The sequence below is a fragment of the Ictidomys tridecemlineatus genome, chromosome 1, assembly GCF_052094955.1.
Source record: "Ictidomys tridecemlineatus isolate mIctTri1 chromosome 1, mIctTri1.hap1, whole genome shotgun sequence".
Classification (NCBI taxonomy): Eukaryota; Metazoa; Chordata; class Mammalia; order Rodentia; family Sciuridae; genus Ictidomys; species Ictidomys tridecemlineatus.
The window spans coordinates 68666944-68688539 of NC_135477.1; the positions used below are offsets into that span (position 1 = coordinate 68666944).

The following is a 21596-nucleotide window of genomic DNA, read 5'->3' on the forward strand; positions in this document are numbered from 1 at the left end:
CATAGGAGGAATGCTTTCACTAGAAAACACAATAATTTCATTGAAATGATATATTAGACTTTTATCTTAACTATTAGTCACTTCAGGCTCTTCATGCCTCTGCAACAGCAAGCAAAGGAAGCAACTTCTGTTGGAAGGTGATTGATCCTGATCACCAAGGGGAAATTGGGCTGTCACCACCCAATAGAGGAAAGAAGGTATATGTCTGCAATACAGGGGATCCTTAGGGTGTATCTTAGTACTATCATGTTCTCTGGTCAAAGTCAATGCAAAACCACAACTATACTATTCATGTAAGGTTATTAATGACTCAGACCTCCATGAATGAAATTGTTTTTAAATTTTGTTTTGTTTTGAACAATAACCCAGTAAGGTATGTGTTGGAGTATAGAATGTATGGTAAAATAACAGTTTAAAATAACAGCTATAATCATATGACTGTTAGCAGAGATGAGGGTCATATATTTTTTCCTTATTTTATTTTACTTTGGGGTGTGTGTGTGCATGTATGTCTATATATAAAGTAAATATTTTTCTTTCCTTCATATCCCCTTATTATCTATTATAAGATGTATTAATGATAGTTAACTTTACATCACTGGATTTTAATTATAGTACATTAAGAAGGGTGAATATCTCTGAATTGAAAAAACAAACTTGGCAATACTAAGTGTTGGTTAAGATATGGATTCACTGGAACTCTTATGCCCCAATGGTGGAATGCAAAATTGTACTGCCACTTGAGAAAAAGGTTGGCAGTTATGTTTAATTACCATATGACTAATTCATCCCATGCCTAGATATTTATCCTGGAAAAATAGGAAACCAGCTAACAATAAAAACCTCTGTGAAAATACATAAAGCCGTAGTATTCATATTCACTAATACCTGGAGATGGAAGTAACACAAATACCCTTCAGTAGATGAATGGGGCACACCACAGGTACATGCATAAAATAGAACATTACCCAGCAATAAAAGGAATGGACTATTGGTACATTCAGCAACATGGATGAATCTCATAAGCATTATGATCATTAAAAGTCACCAGAGTCAAAAGGCTACATACTCTATTATTCCATTTATATGACTTTCCAGAAAAAGTACAACTACCCAGATGGAGAACAGATCAGTGGTTGCCTAGGGGTACAGTTGGAGTTGAGTTTGATAACAAAGCAGCAGCATGAGGGAAGTTTTGAAGGAGGATAGTTGTTCTGGATCTTGATCATGATGGTAGCAGTTATAAAACTCTATGGATCTGTCAAAAATCACAGAACTGTTCAACAACTAAAAAATGTGAATTTTAATGTGTGCACATTTTAAAGTGTCCTCTAAAAGGACTTTAAGCAAAGATGTATATTTAAGAAAGATAACCATAAAGAATGAATCAAATGCACCAAACCCCAGAAGCATAAAGCTTGTTGGGGGGTGTTGTATTAATCCACTGTGACAGTATTATAGTCTTAACTAGGGTCACAACAGAAAGGATAGAGATAAGTAGATACATTTGAGGAACACGATTGTAAAATTTGTAGAATGTGAGGAAGAAAAGGCAATGCTCATGTTTTTTGTTTGAATAAGTATTAATTACCTAGAGGTTATTCATCAGGAGAAAACTAGATAACAGAAAGATTTTTAGAGGGTGAGTTGTAGCTCAGTTGGTAATACACTAAGTTTTGTGGTATAACTGTAAGTTTGCAGGCAGATATTTACATGGTGTTATGGCTGAACTAAAATACTAGTGTTCTATCTGAGTAATGGTGCTGAAGAATGACATAATACACTATAATTTTTTAACTGACATTTCCAGGAACCCAAAGAAGTTCATTAAAAATGCAAAGTGTGTCTTTTCAATTCACTGAATTGCTCCTCCTGGAGACATTTCCAGTTTGGGGACCCGGAGCCTTCTGCACATTAATTTGTTGTCCACACAGAGGTGCAAATCTGATGACTTGAGTTTGAATAACAAGGGCAATTACTTCATTCCCCAGAGAAGCTTGAATCTCTCTTTAGCTCATGCCAGTTATTAGCTCCACTGAGAGCAGGCTCTTCAGACTAAAGGGGAAAAAAATTAAAAGCTGAGAATAGGACAGATGTTTTCAGAAGTCCTTGAAAACCTTACTTTAACAATAGGCTCTAAGGTAACCTTTAATTTTATAGCTCAAGGACAATGAGAACAAAAAAAAGGTCTGATTTTTGTCACATAATATTTCTCAGTAGGCTTCACTATGTTTATGGTACTTAATACTTAAAACAACTGGTTGAATTGTTGGTCTCATTAGTACAGGCAGTAAAACAACACCTGACCTGCACGTGCTCACTTTTATGTCATCTAATGACTTCTGTGTCATGTCCTTACTATTCTTCTCAACAAAGTGAAAATGCCAATAAAGCATAGGTTCTCTCAAAGTCACAGATGTCAATAATTGTTTCTATGTTGTTTTGAGTTCTTTTAATTATTTCATCTGTACAGGTCTGATCTTCATGAACATGATGTTCTTCAAGAAGCAGATGTCTGATGTTTGTGTTGACTTCTTCCCAGTCCTTCACAAAGTGCTGGCTACACATTCAGAATTCAAAAAGTCCTAATTGCTTGCAATGTACACTAGTTTATCTTAAAAGGTTCTTAATTGACTCAAAGGTACTTGTGTCTATAGTGAAGTACTGTCTTTCTCCATCTTGTTGCTCCTGACATGCTGTGCCTCTCACCTCAACCCACACACAAACTATTTTTAGTCTCTTTCCTTCACTCATTCTCAGGTTCCTAAAGGTAGGGAGAAATCTGCTATAAATGTTAGGAAATGAGTCAAAATCTTTATGGCAAGCATTTCTAGTATCTCAGAGATTCAGCTGAGCCTGATTGGGATTCAGAGTCTACCTGATTGTGGGAACTGGTGACTTTCTGACACCCTCTGCCCTACTCTGGAGAGGTGTCTTTTGTGGGGAAGTAGGAGAAAGCAAATAGGACCCAGAGGGAAACACTTTGTACACATGGGCTCATGGCACAGAGGAGAAGTGGAGCGCTAGAAGAATAGGATGACATTGGTTCCCTAAGTCAGACTCTGAACTAGGTCTGATTCCCAGCGAGAGGGAAAGTCACAGCTGCTTAGTAAACTCATCATTTAAACAATTCTTGAATGATTCTATGTGTCATAGGATCCAAGCAGAGATATTTTGTGGTCAAGATAACCAATTTTTTTTACCTTCATTTAATACCTTAATGACTTTTCAAAGACATTTTCAAGGGCCCTTTCAGAATATGACCAGGAACTCCATCCTCCTAAGAAAATGAGACGGAATGATTGAGTAGGAGGTTAGTCAGGTAAACACTGAAAAGGTGTGTGTGTGTGGGGGAAGCAGAGAGAGCAAATGAAGTATAACCTCTAAGACTGGAAGAATCTCAGGTAATTCAAGATTCATGGAGCTATCTAAAAGCTGGGATTTCACCTTGAAAGCCAGGTGTTATGGTTTGGATGTGGGATGTCCCCCAAAAGCTCATGTGTGAGACAACACAAGAGGTTCAGAGAAGAAATTATTGGATTGTGAGAGTCTTAAACCAATTGGCGAATTAATCCCTGATGGGATTAACTGGGTGGTGGCTAGAGGCAGGTGGGGTGTGGCTGGAGGAGGTGGGCTTTGGTGTGTATATTTCTATCTGGAGAGTGGAGTTTCTCTCTCTGCCTCCTGTTACCATGATGTGAACTGCTTCCCTCTGTCCCATTCTTTCACCATGATGTTCAGCCTCACCTTGAGCCCTGAGGAATAGAGCCAGCCTTCTCTGGATTAAGACCTCTGAAACCATGAGCCCTCAAATAAACTCTTCTTTTAAAATTCTGCGGATCGGGTCCTTTAGTGACAGCATCAAAAAAGCTGACTAAAACACCAGGGATTGCCAACTCAAGGATTGTGGCTGCCTAAACATCTGAGTTAAAAGAAGATGGCTTTTGTTTAGCTTTATCAAGAATGTCAGTATTGGAGGCCAGGGAGGAGAGTGAGAGCCTAGACCAGGTCTTGATGTTCCTGCTTAGACAATGAGAAAACATTGATGACTCCTTGCCTGAAATGAATGTGATCCCATACACATGTTTTACATCTTCAGAATATGTCAACTAAATTTGGCCTATTTTTCTAGATCTTGAAAAATCTTTTATGTTCACAGCGTCCACTCTGCTCCCCCTTGTTCCCTTGGGGTCTCCTGGTAGGGCTGAAATGTATACTGATTTAGCCAATAATATCCTGATTCCTCAGCAAGTGAGTGGCACAAATTTCTGCTGAGGCATGAGATCTACAGTTCTTCATCCTCCCATCTCATTGTGAACTGCAGCTTAAAGAGTCTCTCAAAGGCACTGAAGTTCACCTGCCAATTAGGAAGTCATATTATTGCCTTAGAGAATAACCTCAGATTTATCTAATTCAAGCCACAGAGACTTGAATTTCCATTTTTCAGGGTTTTTCTTGAGTCCTCCTCTCTTTAGATATAGAGTCAAAGAAAGATCTCCACTTGATTATAACCAATAAACCAGTCAAATTAAAAACTACAAAAGTTTTACATTATCTTAAAATGTCACCTGGAGTGCCATATATTATGTAGATGTTGAGGGAGGAGAGGCCATGGCAAAACCTGACTTGGAGGTACACAATATAGGTTGTTAATTGAGCAATGGCCTATTGAAGCATAACCTGTTCCAGAGAAGTATGCAGGTGAGAGGAAAAAGATAACTGATTTAGATTAAAAGGATATGGTTGTATAAATGTGGAGCCTTAGTCTGTAGTACATCACTATTAAAGTATATATTAAGAACTGATCAATAGTCTCTCCATAATAAAGGTCTTTTAAGTTACACTATATTTAAGCTTTTAAGATTTTATTATTTAATAAATGATTGCAAATCTTTCAATGTTATGGTAGGCTTTCCTTTCCAACCATTTAATTATCTTTATGGCTCACTACCAAGTTTCCTGCTTCTCTTACATTTTTGTGCACAAAATTGAAAATAATACAACTGCCTTGGCTGGCTGATTTGGATTTTTTTTAACTTTTTAAATTTTACCCCACTCTTTGATGCTCTCATGCTGCTAGGAGCTTTCTAGGGTCCTCCATTTGGCCAATCCATGCTCATCCCCTACACAGTACTTCATTCTGTGTCACCATCCTCCTCATATTGGCTTTCACCCTAAGACTCTTTCTCTAATATAGCAAGACAGCTGCTGCAGTATAAGCAACATATTCTCACATGATAGTACTCCAAAAGGAGTACTGAAGGAAGGAAGGAGGATGAAGACAAAGTGTGCTTTTCTCCAATATTATCAAGGAGCAAAAGCTCTCCATGAAGCCATCTGATGACCAATCTACCATTTTGTTCATGAGCCAAAATGAGTTGAATGGCCGCTCCTCCATGCAGGGGAAAGAGTATGACAAAAACGAGAAAGGTTACCAAGACTGAAATAACTAACCCATAATTCCTCTTTTTAAACTTGGTGTATGGATGTTCCAAAGAAAGTCAGGCTATTCTTATAAAGGAAAAAAAAATCAGGAATAGCTGTTGTTTAGCCCACCAATTCTTGACACAGTTGGAACTGGAAAGTATTGTGAGTAAAGGTTTTCTTTCTTTAGAAATCTGGTAGACAATAAAGGATGCTGGAAGATGAGAAAGTCTGGGTGGGGTAAGAAAGATGATTTTCATTTTGGACGTATCAGCTTTGAAATGCATATGGTGAATTGAGGTGGGTGTGTCCAAGCAGGTGGAGGAAGACATGGACCATATGTTGGAGAGAAAGGTGTGGGCCAGAAAAGACTGGAGAGCCAACAGTGGACTTGATGGCATTTGAAGCCAGAGGTTTGAATGGGACCAGCCTTGGAAAGTCTAGAGAGAAGGAACAGGAACTAATGTGAAAAATCATAGTTTAAGCATAGGAAAAGAAATTGAGATCCTGGAAAGCAGCTCAGAAAGACAGAAATAAGGGGAAAATCAGGTGAGAACAGTGTCTGAAAAATCCAGAAAGAATTTCAAAACAGGATTTAACAGAGAATCAAATACTGTGGAAAAGTCAAATAAAAGAAAATAATGATACAACTCAGGCTGTTATGGCATCATTGTTTGGTAACATTTTCAATAGAATGATTAAGAAAAAAGACAAAATATTTTGAGAACCATGGAAAAGGAGAAAAGTGTTTAGTAAGTTAACACACACACACACACACACACACACACAGTACAATTACATAGATTATCACTAAGGTTTTTAATATCTTTAAAAAAGAATGAAAATTGTAGAAATTTTAGGCACTATGGGTTTTTTTTGTCATTGTTGTATGTATCTTTTCCACACACCCTCTAGTTTATCTGCAGTGTCTATGTGTGGACACGTGTATTTAATATGAACTTTTCAATCTCATAAGTGCTATAATTCAACCTGAAATCTAATAGTACTTTCAATCCTTACTAGCTTTGAGATCTTAGGTTATGTGCTTTGCCCAAGGTCACACGTCTAGTGTGTGGATCAGTCAGGCTTTTTAAGCTCAGATATGACTCCAAAGCCACCTTCTTCACCACCGAGACCTCTGGTAAGGCAAGGGAAGGATGAGTCAGAGCCTTTCTTTATCAATGCCAGCAGACTTTAATTTTTCCACATGAACCTAACTACCCTCCCTTCCACAAAATGAGAGTTAAAAGAGAAGATGTTAAATAGAGGACCTTTAATTAAGAATCCTGCCAAGATGTAGGAGTGGAAAGGGTGGTCTCCATACTCTTAAGGGTGAGAAGTCCATCCCTTCCTCGCATCCAACCGCCCACTTTCTTGGAATTTCTATGGATAACTATAACTGAGAAACAGATAACCTGCTCAATAGAGAAACTCTTTAGCAAAGAGCTATTTGAAAGAGGAGTGTAATTCAGAGTTGTAGATAACAGCAATCAGTCATATGCAAACTTTACAAGTCATGCCACATTCATTGTCCAGGTCTTCAGCATCACATTGTTGGTGATAATAGGCAGTACGTTAATTATGTCATCATTCAAGTGGGAAAAAAAAGTGTGGTAAATAAAAAGCTCAAAACATTCATTTGAAGTCAAGAACTCATATTTTAAGTGGCTGGGCAGTGCGAGAAAGAAAATTATTTTTCAGTGAAATAGAGAAAAATAATTTATTATGAGAAGTTTCAAAAGAAAAAGGATTGTTATCTGAAACTTCAGCTTTTTTTAATGAGTTTTCCATGACCAAGGGCTTGTCTTCTTTGCATTTAACTTTCTCTTTTCTCTTACTGAGGAAACAAAACAAAACAACAACAACAACAAAAATGACAGCAGCTAATGTCAGGTCCTCTGAGCTATCACTCTATAACAAAGTAATTTAGTGAGGCAGACAAAGGATGGAGTCAACTTTTATGAGAAAGCTGTTCATGTTTTCCTCTGATACAACTTTTCCATTCAGATGTTTTATGACAACTACAGTCTCTAAGGACTCACTATACGAAGACTGATATTTTAAAATGAGACTTCCCTTATTACTTAATCACTGCAATCTGACAATAAAACCATCTGCCTATCATGGGCCAACTTTGCAAACTGCTCAAGTCCTGAAAGCTGAAAGGATTCATTGTTTTAGTCTGGGATGCCAAATTTTACTCTTAGACAGAAATCTTAAGACTGAATTTTTCATGCCACCAACAGGATGCAACATTTTGCTATTTCTTCTCAACTACAGGCATCTAAGTAAAAAAAAAAATCTGATTCATTTTACACTAGCTAATAAAAGTCATCATCAAAATTCTTTTATAAGTTCTACCTTTGGTAATCTGTTGTTCTACCTTCTCAATAGCAATGCTTCCTGAAATTTATTAGGTGGTTAAGCTAGCCAGTATGCCTTACATGCAATTTACCAATGAATGCATGCAAAGACCTTACAGGATAAGGAACATTATTTTATCCATTTTATGGTGGAGAAAACTAAGGCTAAAAATTATTTCCAAAGTCATACAATTATTAAAGGATAATGGTGGAACTCAAGCTCTGAGGTTTGAGATCAGCATCCAGCACTTAACTCCAAGGAAAACAGAAGGCATCAATTACTACAATCAATGACAGCTTTAATTTAGGTGGCCTCATCAAATGGTTAATAAATTAATGCAACTGTATGACAAATATTCATTTAAACTCTAGATAGCATGGAAGAGATCTATACAATGAGCCATTTGTTTTCACTTTCCTTGTTAGTATAAGAGACAATTTTGAAAAATAAACAAGAAACTAAATGGATGACTGAAGGTCAAGAGCATTTTCAGGAGACAAAATATTAGTAAGAAGAGCCAAAGACTTAGAAACTTTTCCTTTTGCAAGAGAATTGTACCTTAGTTCAACTTATTAGGTTTTTAAAGATTCAAAGCAGGGGAAAAAAGCAAAATATGCATTTTGTTCTAGTGATGAACTTTTTAATCATGGCATAATTTCTTGGACTGATGCTTCAAAACCAGGCTAACAGACTCCTTATGTGACTTGTTATAAAGTGATTAGCTGAAGGCCCATCATTGGTCCATTCAGAATGGAATTAGGATGAGATGAAAGTTATGGTCTCTAAGGTGCCCATGTTTCATCAATTTGATTCTGTTTAAATTTGGATTGACAAAAAGGGGTCATTCTGAATGGCCGTATCTCCTCAGCAGTTTCTTCTCTTCAAACTGGTGATCAGTAATACTTTTGAACTTTTGCCCTTTTTATGCAAATTTTACAAAGTTCATACTTGCAGTTCTGATGAACTTCCCAGTTTACATATTTTAATAATTCAAGGCTTTACATAGAATAATTTTCATCGTTCTGTTTTATGTTTTCATATACAACATTCTTCAGATTCCTCTTTCCATAGGGGAAGAAATTACTTCCTTTCAGAAGTTTAGGGTGTGAAACATATACTGTGCAAGAAAATCTCTGAGGTTGGACTCACTTGACTCAGAAGAAATTGCTCCACACTGGAGATCCAGTAGCTAACTATATCATTGTCACACCTCTTTGCTTATATTTGTCCAGTATTTTAATGAGATATACTGAAAAGGATCAATGAAAACTTCACTTCTCATTCTAACCAAGAGCTCTAACTAGAATCATAATTTAGTACAAACTTGTAAGAGAAGAAACTAAATAGTTCTTTGGTCATGAAAATACAATGGAACTTCATAGCTGAAGCATGAATTTTTCAATTCAGAATGATGGGGTTTAATCCTAGCTCCACAACTTAGCTGTGAGGATTGATGATCAATGAAAAAGGAAAGTAGATTATGACTAGGAATCAGAAGTTACAGCCTACTAGAGATGTTGGAGCATGTTAGTTCTCTAGTCAATTCATATTGAAGATGTGAAGGTAAATAGAATTTTAATGGGCATGGAACCATGAAATAAAGTCATTGTAGAGTGGAGAACAGGTTCAGAGAAAAACTATAAGCACATGTTCAAGTCTTCCAGAAAATTACACACAGTCAGGAGGATGTTAAACAAGGCAGGTGACAGCAGTGATAATTTGAAGGTGTTTTAAAAGAAGATGAACTTCATTCATGAGAAATGGGAATAATGGTCATAAACTTAATGAGCCCTAAACCTGACAAAAACTAAATGCTTTATATGCATCCTCTTACTTAAACTTCACAAGTCTATGAACTACATGCTCTTCTTATACCCATGTCACTGAAGAAGAGAGGGAGATCCTAAGAGGCTAAGTACTTTGCCCAAGGGAACAACATTTAGTGAGGCCAGAATTTGAGCTAAGTTATTTTTTTATTCCAGAACTTTTGCTGCATCTACAGCCATACTGGTACCTCTGTATAATAAATCCAGGGTAGGATGAGAGAGGCCCTGCTCTGGGGATTGAGAAAGGGCTTACTCTCTAATGAGAGCAATGAGCTGTCAGGATTTTGCAAAAAAAGGAAGATAACCACAGATAACAATGTGGAGGATAAAAAGTGTGTCCAAGATAAAGTTATTAGGATGTGGGTGTTCAGAGCTTTCCTCTTCTTTTCTCTGGTCTCTGAGGAAAGCAAGGACAAAGTCTAGGTGAGTGAATTCTTACAAGGTAAGCTATCAGAAGAGAAGAATTACACTCCCTAGGAGGACTTCAATGTGACACAAAAAAAAAGGTAGGAGCTGTGAGCATTACAAAAGAGGGCTTAGTTTAAATGTTTATTCAGGAGAAAGGTCAATGGAAATTATAGGATTATATGGATTTAAGGATTAAGTTGGACTGTCCACAAAATTTACAGTCCAAACTGGGGCACTTTTGAATGAAAAGAGTCACTCTTCATGGTTATGATGAGTCAGCAGCTACCACGCCCTGGACATCATCCTAGCTAATGCCTCCCATTTTGTTTGTGCCCCCTTCCTGTTGAAAGTAGGAAAGTGAGACTTGTCATGGAGTTTGGACAAGCTAGAGAATCCAAGAGGTCAGGGACTTTGATAAGAGTGGATGTGTACAAAGTTCTTGGGTCCTGTTTGAGATAAGATGGAAATTCTTGTTTGAGCCATGTTGCTTTAAATGCAAAACCACTCCAGAGCTGGACTAGTGGGTCTGGGTTTAAGAGTTTTACTGGAGTTCATACATAAAAGGATCCACTCATACATGTGGACCTAATCAGAGTGAGGCTGGTAGAAGCTGGTGGATGAAGCCCATGTGGACACAAGTAGGAGAAAATAAAAGAGCACTGGAGGATCTGAACACTGGAAGAGAGCAGGCAGCTCTCTTCTGTAAGTAACAGACTTAGGTTCCCCCTGTGGTAAATTTTCTTGTAGGACACATGCTGAAGTAAGAATTATGAGACTAATCAACAAGTAGCCTTTGTTTATAAAACTGTGTAAACAACCACAAAGTTTGGCTTCACAAGGAGGAAACTAAATTCTGAGGCTGAAAACTTGTTTAGAATCTAATGTAACTCCAGACACGGGTTATCTCGTCCCCCTGAGCTGCAGGAGCCTCATTCTCACTCTACCATGATGGCCACTCATCCGCCTTCTCTGCCTGGAAGACATTGGTTTCTGCTCTGCTCCCCAAGGACTCCCTCCTTCTGTGGGTCTGGCATTCAGCATCTCCAAGGCAGAGGATCCAATTTCTTCCTTCACCCACCATCCATGCAGAGCTCCTGCTGGGAAGAGGGGTTGTGTGAGAAAACCTCATCTGCTTCTAGTTAGCCTGCAGACTAGCTGTACTTAGATCAAATGCCTATTTCTTTCCCAATAGCCATGACCAGGTCATGGGGTCACAGCAAATAGAAATAAAATGTGGTTTCCCAAGGTCCTGGGATATCACATGCTTCTAATGTCCTACCACCTCTCCAGCAGCTCCTCACATTTTTATCAGACTCATGCTCCTCTGCTCAGGCATTAACTTTTGAATTTCCTCAAGACTGAGGCATCATAGCCCTTGTTCTCTTTTCCCACTTGTTCTCTCTCCTTATGTCATTTCTTCCATGCCCATTGCTGCAGGCCCTGGGTCTAGTTCCGGCAGCCATGGACCACTATTTCCCAATGTGCATCACTGTGCTCAATCTCTCATTTGAATTTCAGTTCTGATGTCCAATGACCACCTGACACTTCCACTTTTATGTCTCAGAGGCATGTCAGATGCAATGTGTTCTGGAGTTAACAGATACTCTTCTGCCTCAAACCAGCCTGTCTTCCAGAACCTTTCTTTGGTGGAACAATGCCTATTTGTATTTACTATCATATTCTCCGAGGCTGGTACCTGGAAAGTACAGACTGAAGATCACGTTTTAAATGGATGGATGGATGGGTGGGGGCTGAGGATGTGGCTCAAGTGGTAGCGTGCTTGCCTGGCATGCGTGCGGCCCGTGTTTGATCCTCAGCACCACATACAAACAAAGATGTTGTGTCCGCTGATAACTAAAATAAATAAATAAATAAATATTAAAAATTCTCTCTCTCTCTCTCTCTCCCCCCCTCACCCTCTCTTTAAAAAATAAATAAATAAATAAATGGATGGATGGATGGATGGATGGATGGATAGATTGATAAGCAAATACTTGAGAAATCATCATGAACTATTGATCTCAATATAGGAATAACACACTTTTCTTTGAGGTTTATCTCAGTCCATCTGGGCCACCATAACAACATGGCTTTTAAGTGGCTTTTAAGCAACACTATTTCTCTCAGTTCTGAAGATTGAGAAATCCCAGATCAAGGTACCAGTAGGTACAGTGTCTGGTGAGGATTCCTTTATGGTTCATAAATATCCGTCCTCTCATTATATCATCATGATAGAAGATACAACAAATTCTGAAGTCTCATTTTATAAGGTAACTAATCCCATCCACAATGCCTCCATCCTCATGACCTAATCCACTTGCAAAGATCATACCTCCAAATATCATCACATGAGGGGTAGGTTTCAACACATGAATTCTGAGGGGCACAACAATTCAGTGCATTGCAAATGGATTTTTCCAGCCGGCTTATCACTCAGTCTCCTAGATTCCTTGTAAGATAAGCAGAAACAACAAAAGCAAAAACTATATAAATTAACTAGTGTGATGTTACTGTGATCTAAACAAAGTTCAAGCTCTACGCTAAAAAATGTTATTAATCTGAGATGAGAAAAAGGACAGCATATGCTTTGAATTAAATATGAATTTAGAATACAAGCATGAGACAAGCAATATAAGAAACATGAATAATTAGATACTTTGGCTTGAAGTAGAGTGGTAAGTTGTGCTTTTAGTCACAGAAATGAGATTATTTTAAAATTCTCAATCTTATGTGGATGCAACAACACAGTACTTATATTGTGAAGAATCTAGTCTAATATCAAAGACAAAATAAGCAGGTTCTATATTGAAAAATTGAGAGAATTTAGGAAAATTTAAATGTTTACATAGTTGGATGAGAAACATGTTATAACTATACAACTCTCCTAAATTTGTGTGCTATGGAGTTAACATGTCTAATGTTCTAAAACTGTTATAACATTTATTATAGTTATCTGCATTATAAAGGACACATACATCTCTCACATAGAGACCAAATTCTTACAATCCTGATAAGATAATGTAAGTATAACCTTAAAAATAAAAAGCATATTCAAAAAATTTAACATATTTGATGTTATAAAAATATCAAACTTCTGAAAATTATGAATAAGCAGCACAACTGTTATGATCCAATTCTGGACCCCCAAAAGAACACCAGAGACCAAGATTGATGTAAGCAGCAAAGAGGTGTCTGTTGGGAGCTAGCTGGGTCCTCCGGGCGCACATAGCAACTGGTGACGCTGAGAGGCCCCGAGCCCAGGGTTTGCAGCAGTTTTATACACTCTTTGGAGAAGGCAGAGACCCCCACATACATCATAGCATCTCTTGGCAAATCATCACACACTGCGGGAAAATCAAATAACAACTCTAAAACATGATTAGCACATTCACTGGCGGGAACAAGTTGGGTACTGATGATTGGTTACTACAAGAGGGGGAATCATTTGAACTGATTGGTTTATGCCAAGAGGGGTGTTCTTGATGAACTACATGGTTTCCCAATACCATAAACTACTGGGAGGGTCATCTGGCATCCCAGGTATTTCCCTGTTTCATGCTGATTGGTGGCTGCTAGCGGGTTGCTATGGGTCCCCACCTAGACTGTAAGGGACACCTGGCCCAGCAGATCTCTCCTGTTATTTGTAGATAAACCACTTAGCAGGGTGGGAATGTGCCCAGGAGTGCTCTGTGGGTCTTCCCAAGGAAAAAGGTCATGTCCCTTCCTTGGACAGGCTTTGCTCTGAGGTAGAAGCTGGTTTTTGAGAGGGGCACGGAGGTAGGAAAGATGGTGGAATGAGACAGACATCCTTACCCTAAGTACATGTATGAAAACACAAATGGTGTGACTCTACTTGGCATACAACCAGAGACATGAAAAATTGTGCTCTATTTGTGTAATGTGAATTGAATTGCATTCTGCTGTCATATATAACAAATCAGAATAAATAAAAATTTAAAAATGCATCATAAAGTAAGTGAAATATAGAAAAAATTATGAGACATTTTATAACGAAATATTGTATGACTGCTAAGAAGAAAAAAAAACTATATGTCCACTGAGGTAAGACAATCTCTAAGGTATAGGGTGACAAGAACCAAGGGCAGAAGGGTGTACACAGTGCTATTTATTGAAAATGAGGGGATGTATGTATGCAGAGATGTACTTATAGATGCAATGAACATTTCTGGAACTGGTAACATTATTGCTTCTGTGAAAGTGAGGAAGTGATGGAAGGAGACCTTTTTTTTTTTCTTTTTGTTAACCTTATATGCATCCTGTTTAAATATTTATCATCTACACTCATAACATTAAAACATAAGGATGAAAAGCAGTAAAACCAAAACAGAGAAGAGCATGTGAATCAGGCTTTACAAGAAAATAGCAGAGATCTCTTTTTGGCTCATGCTTACACTACAGCTAGGCCCAGAGATGCAGGAAGCTCCTTGATGGAGTAAGCCACTGAGCAGATGACTCACCTGAAAGTGGCTGTGTTTTGCAAATACTTATCTGCCAGCACTGCTTTATTGCAACGGAGTCCTTGGGCTGGTTCTGAGCCTCTAACTAGACCTTCAGGACAGACACAGGCAGGATATGGGTAGTGTCATGTAAGCAAGGGGCATAGGAGGAATCATGAACGTGGATACCGCCCAAGCCAGGGACTTTGCTAGACATGGAGGCCAGCTAGGCAGAAAGCGGGTGGCAGGAAGCTCTGAAACAATTAGTTGAGGTAGGCGCAGTGTTCTAAGTGATTTTTCCTCTGGTGTTTGGAGACATGTTAAAGTGCCTTAGAAAAGTCTACTGATTTGAAGGGGTGCTGTATTTGTCAAATGCTGTTTCTGCCTCTATAGAGATGATCATATTATTCTTGTTTTTAAGTATATTGATGTGATGAATTATGTTTATTGATTTCTGTATGTGAGCCCCACTTCATTGAGGCACACTATCTTTTTAATATGTTTTTGAATGCTACTTGCCGGAATTGTATAGAGAATTTTTGTATCGATGTTCATGGTGGATATTGGTATGAAGTTTTCTTTCCTTGATGTGTGTTTGTATGGTTTTGGTATCAGAGTGATATCAGCTTCACAGGGTTCTCTCCTTTTCGTATTCCATGAAACATTTAGAGCAGTATTGTTGTTAATTCTCCTTTGAAGGTCTCATAGAACTCGGCTGAGAATCGATCTGGTCCTGGACTTTCCTTGATTGGTAGACCTTAGGTATTCCCACCTCAAAAATCTAACAAAGAAAAGAAAATGTTAACTATTCTGAAGTGATAGACATGTTAGATGATTTGAGCTATTATTTCACAGCATTCACATATAGCAAAACATCATGTTATGCAACTTAAGCGCAACTGACCACGTGTATTTTGTCAATAAATTTTGTCCAAAAAAAGGGCAGTGACTATGGATTTCTTTCTTGAATGAGTAGAAATTTTCTTTTAAAAAAAATCGTTAAAATCTGTTTTAATTAGTTATACCTGACAGTAGAATGCATTGATGCATTTTGATATATCATAAATAAATAGGGAATAATTCCTCATTTTTCTTCTTGTACACATTGTCAGATCACATTGGTCATGCAGTCCTATGTGTACGTAAGGTAATGATGTCTGTTTCATTCTACGATTCTTCCTATCTCCATACCCCTCCCTTCCCTTCACTCTCTTCTACCTAATCTAAAGTTACTTTATTCTTCCCTAGCACCTTGGCCCTGATTGTGAATTAGCATCCACATATCAGAGAAAGCATTTGGCCTTTGGTTTTATGGGATTGGCTTATTTCGCTTAGCATGATGTTCTCCAACTCCATCCATTTACCCAGAAATACCATAATTCCCTTCTTCTTTAAAACTGAGTGATATTCCATCAAATATTACATACCACATTTTCTTTATCCAACCTAGGTTGGTTCCATAGTTTAGCTATTGTGAATTGAGCTTCTATAAATAAATCTTGAGCCTCCCAGGAATACCATAAGGCAGGCCACTCTATTGCCCCCCAGGGTTAGCATTTACCAAGAAATCTATACACAATGGGGATGAGTCATCTCATTGCTGGTCTTAACAAGACAGGGCCATACACAATGGGGGTGAATCATCACTGGTGTTGCAAGAAGGCAGCTGAACCAGCTTTTCCAGGTTTTCACAAGAGGGTGGAGAATTTCCTTGGGGGGAGGGGTGACAATATGGGATAGGCCTTTCCCCTTAACGACTTGTCTACCGAGTGTTCCAGGACAGGAGCACTTGGTGCAGGACCCAGAGGACCAGGCCAGGCATCAAAAGGATCTAGGAGGCCATTGTCAGCATGAGGCTTTAAGCCTTTCTCCTCCTGGGCAGTGAGAAGACTGACTCTTGTGACCAAAGTCGCTCCTCACCAATGGCTTCCCAATACTGGTCTCATACTTAGTGTGAGATAACCCCATCTTTTCGGGGAGACCCCTACCTCAAAACTCTCTTGGCTTGGCTTGGCGATACTCTCACTTTGGGTGAACAGACTTCTTAATGCTCCACACTGGGCACCAGATGTCAGGGTTTTTAGCCCCACCCCACCCACTTCCCTCCTGACCTGCGGGAGAGATTGGGAGAGCACGCCCGGACCATGAGGAACCAAGAAAGGAAGGGCCAACTGACACCCCCCCCCACCTCCCCCATCCAGCCCTCCCCCAAGGGAGGACAATCAGACAAGCCAGGGAGACCAGTCAAAGCAGGATCTCAGTTTATTGAGAAAACACACAGAGCTAATAAAAGGCACAGGAGCCAATCAGGATAAAGGTCGGCAGGGTGGGGAGAGTTCATGTGTACACCCATCTCACAGGCCATAATGGGAGACCCCAAGCTGTCCAGAGGGCGGAAGGGTTCTTAGCCTATCCTAGAGGTCATCTGGTTTTTCCTCCCAGCCCAGGCAACGCCTTCTGGCTGATCCCCAGGCACTTTCTTAGCCACAGGTGGCCCCAGGACCCACCCAGAAGCAGGCAGCAAGTTAGGTTTTTCCTCCTTTCTGATGCAACATGCCCCACATGTTACATCCGTGTCCTATCTCTGTGTTTCCTTTTTCTTGCCATCATTGTCAGAAATTCAGGGAAGTCAATTTTGCCATTACCACCAACAGCTACTCCCTTCATCCTCTCCTGTAACTCGGGCTTCTGTGGGATTCCACCCAAGAGACCATCTCATTACGCTTCCCAATTCCTTTGTGTTAGTATACTATAGTTCCATCCCCGTTCCTGTCAAATAGACTCAACCACATAACCGCTGGGCTCATTCGCTCCACTCAGATCCCATCCCACTTTTAAAATGTCACATAGCATGAATAGGATGTTAAACTTCCGAAGATATCAAACACGTTTACATTTATTTTGGTTTAATTGTATAAGTCTTATTTATTTTGTTTCCATTTTACATTTTTTTTTTTTTTTTACATTTTACATTCCCGCTCCCCCACCCACCCTGTCTTAAGATGAGGAAAGGCTTGAATTCTAGGCATTTATTGAAAACTTGCGCATGCCATGCAAGTGGATTAGACCCGTTAGCCGGCACACCAACGTCCCACACAAAGCCGTCCACTGAACCAAGAGGCCTGGCAGTCTTTGCAGAAGCTGCAGCCTGACCCGTCTTCTCCACCATCGCCCAGGAAGCATGAGAAAAGGCAAGTGGCGTGGCGAGCCAACTCACAGACCCACGCTTGGGCCGGTGCTTTCCTCTTCTTCATCTTTTATTCCCATGAGTCCCAGGCCAGAGAGGGATCCATGAGGGCTAGTGGTTCCTGGCAGGAGGATGACGCAAAGGGTACCCGGGCTCAGGCTTTGGTAGAGCCTTCCAATCTTGCGGCTCCAACGCCAGGCTGCACTCTTTGCGTTTTCCACATGTAAATTCTGCAAGGTCTCCCGCTCAGAGGGAGGAGGTCTCACTTGCAGACCCGCGGGCCTTCTTGATTCAGGTGGTGAGCTCCTAAGCCACGCGTGCAGGTGCCTGGGGGTTAGGGCCTGCCTGCCTTTCAGCTTCCAGTCCTTGCCTGTGAGGACATGGAGGGCCCTCTGGGCATTGCCAAAAGTTTTGAACTTCAGGAAACAGTATTTTTCCTGTCTCCCGCTTTGAGCATCTGGTGGCATGATCATAGCTTCCAGGCCACCAAAGAGGCTCGGCAGTTCCTGAACATGTCCTAAGAAATCTTTACCTACTCCAGACAGATAAATGGTTTCTCGGTTCTCAGGATCTCCTTCCAGCTCCTTAACCAGTGTGTCACCATCGAGAGTGAGTTCTGTCACTGGTCTCTGTACCTTTATGTATACACCTTGCACGGGAACGCCATTCAGGCACTCGATGGCCAGCTGGGCAGCTTCCAGGACTTCATACTCTATAGAGAGATGAGGCTGATGCGTTTCCAGAACGGCAGTCATTGTACCAACTGGGCCAAAGCTCCTAAACAGCCTCTTCAGAGCACTTAGGTTCCAATCTTTGCTCAGTGGCCCAGCATACACAGTGGACATCTCTGTCCACTTGATCCTCATCTTTTGGTTCACTTCCTCAGTGAGGAGAGGTGAAAAAGGCTCCAAAGAGAACCGAATAATGCTGAAGGGGTACAGGCGCACTTGCCTTCTGGCCTGCTCAAAGACCTCTCTGTTGGAAAGGCACTTAATAGTCTCACAATCTTCAGGAGACGGGAGTTCAATATCGTCTGTCTCTTGGGATACAAAAAGGAGCTTGTGACGCCCCGGATCGAAAGATCCTAAAGCACCTCTGTAGGTGTAGTGGACCTTTTCTCTGACATTTCTTGGGTCTTGGGCTCTCCACAGCGCCTCCAGATTGAGTTCTGCAATCTTCTTTGGGCCATACCTGAGAAAGTATTGAGCCAGTTCAAGGGTCGCGGCAGCGTCCTCTGTGGGGTCATGACCGTCCCTCTCGGAACGTTGAATGTCCTTCCCCAATACAGCCTTGGCCAAGAACTTGAGCTTGAATCTTCTGCCCCGCTCTCTGGCATAAAGCAACGAGGTGTCGATGACATATGGGTGGATCATGTTCAGTGCCCGGAGATCCACGTCTAGGGAATGGCCTACCAAGACCGCATCAGGAGGAAGCAGTGCTTTTAACCGCCTCTGAACGTCTTTCAGTTTCGTCGTCACCGGCTTAAGCATCTCCTCCGTGATCCCCGAATAGCAGGTGGCGTAGTCCACAATCTCCTCATCGGGCTTCACCAACTCATCCAGGAGACACGAGCCTCCTTCGGCCACCAGTGAGATGCGGGTTAGTTCTCTCCCCTTGGACGTGATGCACATTTCTCCGTCCAGCCCGAAGAGAGGGCTGTTCTCTGTGACAGACCCATCACATCTGGTCGTTACAAAGTTCTCACAGTCGGGAGAACCTTGTAAGGGAAAGTCAAAGGTCCTCATTTCCTCCTCTGTCAGAAGGCATCGCAGCAAGCCCACCTTCTGAGAGCCATACTTTTGAATGACCGGGTCCTTCTGCAGGTCGACCTTGGGTTTTGGACCGGCAGATGGTACAGATCCTCCCGTGGTCTTGGGTAGATATCCAGCCCTTTGATTTGGTAGCCCCATAACATCAGCTAGAAAAGTCGGTGATGGAGGAGGCAAGCGGAATTTGTGCCTGAAGGCTTTTCGAAGAAATCCAAACTCCGAATAGAACCTGTAGAAGTGGAGTTGACTCATCCCCTGAAGGATGACAACCACTGTTCTGCTCAGTCGCTTTCCGTACAGAAGCTGGCACCACCTGGGTCTCTCAATGACGGGCGCAGCCAGAACTGCATACTTGAGCAGCTCACATAGCTGTTCCTGGGTTATTTCACAGTTTTCGGCCATTATGATGCCAGAAAACCGGGCTCTCTTGGTCTCGGGCTGCCTGTCCACGAGATCCCAACGCGGTATCCTGGCCTCGGGCTTCCCCATGAGCCAGTCGGGGACCCGTCTCCTCTGGCTGTTCAGCCTCCCGGTCTTCTCCTTCTCTGGCTCCATGATTTTGTACTCCAGTCCTTGTGGTGGAACGCTGTCCTTGGTCTAGAAAGCTGTCCCTGGCGTAGAAAGCTGTCCTTGCCTTGATGCCAATCCAGCGAGAGAGAAAACGTTCTTGAGAAGGAGAAAGGATGGTTTATTGCTTGGCCAGCGAAGGAGAAACGATGGTTCTCACCTCAGCAGGAGTAGGGGGTTTTTATAGAGGTGATTCAGAGAAAGTGAGATCAGGGAGGAGAGATCAGGAAGGAAAAGATTAGGGAAAAGAAGAACCCAGAGGAGGAGACCAGGGAGGGGGAAGAGAACAGGGAGGAGAAGTTTAGGGAAGAGAAAAACAGAAGATCAGGGAGGAGAAGGGTAGGGGAAAGAAAACCAGGAGGAGAAGGTTAGGGCAAACAAGATCAGGGAGGAGAAGGTGGGGGAAAAGAGAAACAAACATGTCAGTTTCAAAGCCACAAGGGATGTAGACAAAGCATCCAGTGAACCCCTGTTGCAACTTCAGTAAAATCTTCCCTTTGTATTCCAGCTTATTGCCTCTGGGGGACCTTTACTGTGGATTACCTTCCAGTAGTTTCATGGTTTCTTTACCCAGATTCCTTAAGTTCCAGGGGACAGGACCGTGCCCTGTGTTTCTTATTTTCTCAGAATTGTGCTGTATACATAGCAAAGACTTGAAAAAGGAAAAAAAAGTGTAAAGACAAAAATAACTAAAGGTCTTCAGTGTTTCTGTACTCCTACAATCGTGAGTTCCCCAACGTTACTGTGAAATACAGGAAGCAGATAAAATTAACCTAGGTTTGCTAATATGGGCTTGAGGCCTCTGTAGGTAAAATGACTACTAAAATAAAAAAGAGGATGACAGCCCAGCGGCTCTGGAGGCTGAGACAGGAGGATCATGAGTTCAAAGCCTGCCTCAGCAACTTAGAGAGGCACTAAGCAACTCTGTGAGACCCTGTCTCAAAATAAAATATATATATAAAATACAAAATATGGCTGGGGATGTGACTTAGTGGTTGAGTGCCCCTGTGTTCAGTTCCCTGTACCAAAAAAAAAAAAAAAAAAAAAATCAAACAACAAACCAGAAAAAAAGGATTACTGTACAAGAACCCAGGTCTTTCCTCCCAAAATCTAGTTTATTTTCTCTTTCATCGGAACACATTAAGGGGTACTTTGCCATATGCCCCGCAGTGTGAATGGGTTCATTGACCTTATTGGGTAGTTTTCAGTGTGGAATCTTAATACCTGTATTCCAAGCGTAATGATCAGATCAGGGTAATTGGCATATATGTCACTCACACATGTATCACTCCTTCGTTTTGGGAATGTTCAAAACCCTATCAGGTTTCCCCCTTCCAGTACTGAGGATTGCACCCAGGGCATTGTACATACTCAGCAATTATTCTACCACTGAGATACACCCTCAATCAGGTATTTTGAAATATTTCATATTGTTGTCAGTCACAGCGATCCTACCATGCTGTGGAATACTAAAAGTAAGTCATTTCTCTTATCCAAGGGCACCCCTCATACCTATTAACCATCCTCTTGCCATGGTCCCTCCCCTATTCCCTTCCTGGGCTCTGGTAACCACTATTTTCTGTATTCTATCAAT

General features: G+C 40.9%; 1 pseudogene; it reads right to left on the reverse strand.

Moving 5' to 3' along the window:
• Positions 1-17657: 17657 nt before the first annotated feature.
• LOC144366274 (RNA exonuclease 5 pseudogene) lies at positions 17658-19990 on the reverse strand (annotated as a pseudogene).
• Between the last annotated feature and the right edge of the window lie 1606 nt (positions 19991-21596).